Source organism: Coenobita brevimanus, chromosome 27, assembly GCF_032717465.1.
Source record: "Coenobita brevimanus isolate Jiangsu-jjx chromosome 27, ASM3271746v2, whole genome shotgun sequence".
NCBI lineage: Eukaryota > Metazoa > Arthropoda > Malacostraca > Decapoda > Coenobitidae > Coenobita > Coenobita brevimanus.
Genome location: NC_136980.1, coordinates 25,719,360 through 25,722,061, shown reverse-complemented (window position 1 = coordinate 25,722,061; position 2,702 = coordinate 25,719,360).

The following is a 2,702-nucleotide window of genomic DNA, read 5'->3' as shown; positions in this document are numbered from 1 at the left end:
TGGGAATGTAGGAACAGGTTTCTAGTCCTGCAGGCTTTGATGGAATCTGAAGACAAAGATAATAATCAAATGTGGGGAGAGGTAAAAGAGTTTTTCCTTGAGAGTGCTAAGGTTACTATTAAGAAAAAGGGAAAAGCGAGAAGGAAAAAGTGAATGTCAGATGAAACATGGAATGCAATTCAGAAAAGGAAAGAGGGGAAGTTAAGAAGTGAAGAACAACATCATGATGAAGTACTTAGAGCAAAGTACTGGAGTTTACATTGTGAAGTAAAAAGACTCGTTAGACGTGATAAGAGGAGGCCATATGATGAAAAGGCAACAAAGACAGAATTAAGTTAAGTAAAAATGACGGTCAGAGCACAAGAGCTGCGTATCAGGCCATCAAGGAGTTAACTGGGACTGAAGAGAGAAGGAAGGAAATAGCTGTACGAGATAGAAATGGTAACTTGTTGACTAAAGATCTGGATATAAAAGGATGGTGGAAAGAGCGTTTTGAATCTGTTCCAAAGAGACCAGTCCCAGCTGAAGAGGACATTTTGCCAGCCAAATCATTTGCAGATACAAACAGGGGATATAACCTTGGAAAAAATAGCAAAATCTACAAAAGAATTAAAGAAATTTAAGGCCCCAGGAGAGGATGGACTCTTTCCTGAAATGCTTAAGGTGGAAAATGACGAGTTGATGAATGCGCTTTTGAAACTTTTTAATGTGGCTTGGGATAATGGTGGAATTCCAGAAGAGTGGAAAAATGGAGTGATTATAAAAATACCAAAAAAGGGAGATTTAAGTGTGTGTGGAAATTGGGGGGGGATAACTTTGACACCTGTAGCTGCAAAAGTCTTTTCCAAAATCTTGTTGAACAGAATAGAGCCAGTAATTGATAAAATTTTAAGAGAACAAGCCGGATTTAGAAAGGGTCAGGGTTGTAATGATCTTATTTTTATTGTAAGTCATCTAATGCAACAAGCTAATGAGATGAAAATGCCACTTAGTATGTGTTTTGCGGATTTTGAAAAGGCGTTTGATAGTGTTTCACGTTGAGCTATGTTGAAAATTATGAGATTTTATGGTATACAGAAAAGTTTGTAAATATTATTAGAAGCCTACATGAAGGTACTCTTTGTAAGGTAATGGTGGGTGGTTCTTTGAGTGATCCATTTGTAGTTAGGCCATGAGAGATTCAAGGAGGAGTTCTTTCGCCTTTGCTGTTTTTTTTTTGGTTATGGATTATGTTATGGGAAAGGTTGTAAGGAGAACAGGTGCAGGAATTAACTGGAAAGAAAATAAGAAGCTGATGGATTTGGACTATGCTGATGATATTGTACTGATTTGCGGAAGTATTTATGAGATGCAGAGGGTGCTTGATTGTCTGGTAGAGGAAGGAGAAAAAGTGGGATTGGTAATAAATTGTGGAAAGACTGAATTTATTAATGTAAACTTGGAGAACCAAATCGATTGTGTAATTGGGAATAATGTGGTGAAGAATCTAGTAAATTTTAAATATCTGGGAACTATTGTATCATCTAAGGGATCATTAAACAATGTAATGGAGGAGAGGATTAGACAGGCTTGGCGAGCTGTTGAAATGTTGAAATCTGTTTGGAATAATAATATGTTTTCTGTACAAACTAAAGTAAAAATTTACAAGTCTATCGTTAGACCAGTTTTAATTAATGGGCATGAGTCATGGTACAGTACAATTGCAACAGATCAGAAGGTATTAGGATTTGAGAATAAAATACTGAGAAGGATTCTTGGGGTAAAATGGCAAGGCAGAGTTACAAATGAAAGCGTAAGGGATATTATGAGAGTGGAACCAGTTGATGAATATGTGAAAGTCCAGCTGGAAATGGTTGGGGCACATTTATAGAAAAGAAGACAGTTTAATACAGGATGTGCCAGAGTGGACTGTTAGAGGAAGAAGAGGCAGAAGTAGGCCGAGAGAAACCTGGTTGAGGACCATGAAAAGAGAAGCAGGAGAGGAGTGTTGATGAGCCCTGAAGGAGATGGCAAGAGACAAATATTGGTGGGGAGAATTCATTGAGGCCCTTTGCATCCCGTGGGATGCCACAGGAAATGATTGATGATTGATATGCTGATCCTTAACTGCTCCACCAAGCATGGTCCAAATCTGATGAAATTTGTTTATTTTTACTCACACAGACACACACAGTTAGAACTTTGGCAATCCTCTCTTACTTTGACCTTTGAGTGCTTGCTCTAAAAGCTAATCCCTCCAATCTTGCCTTACCCTCAACTCTTCTACCAAGTTTGTTCTGAATCAGACAAAACCTACTGAGGTTAATGTTACCATGTGACTCTGACCTTTTGGCCTGTTGATGTCCAAATGAACTCTTCTACAACTTATCACCATTCTGGGCTTGCCTCTTTCCCAGGCCAGGAGTGAGTTTCCAACGAAATGAAGTTTTGTTGCCTGTGTTCACCAGTTGTTGTGCCATGTATTTAAGCCATGAAAAATCGCTCCAACAAATGATGCATCTGCTCATCATCAGCCTGGAATCAGTTGGCCAACAAATGACGCATAGGTGCATCATCGGACCAGAATAGCATTAGCTGCTCCTTAGCCCTTCCAAAGAATTGTTTAAAATCAGATCTAAACTAAGTTACTGTATTTACACAGACTCACACACAAATATACACACTTACACGAAAAGCATTACATCTGCTGAACTATCGTCCTC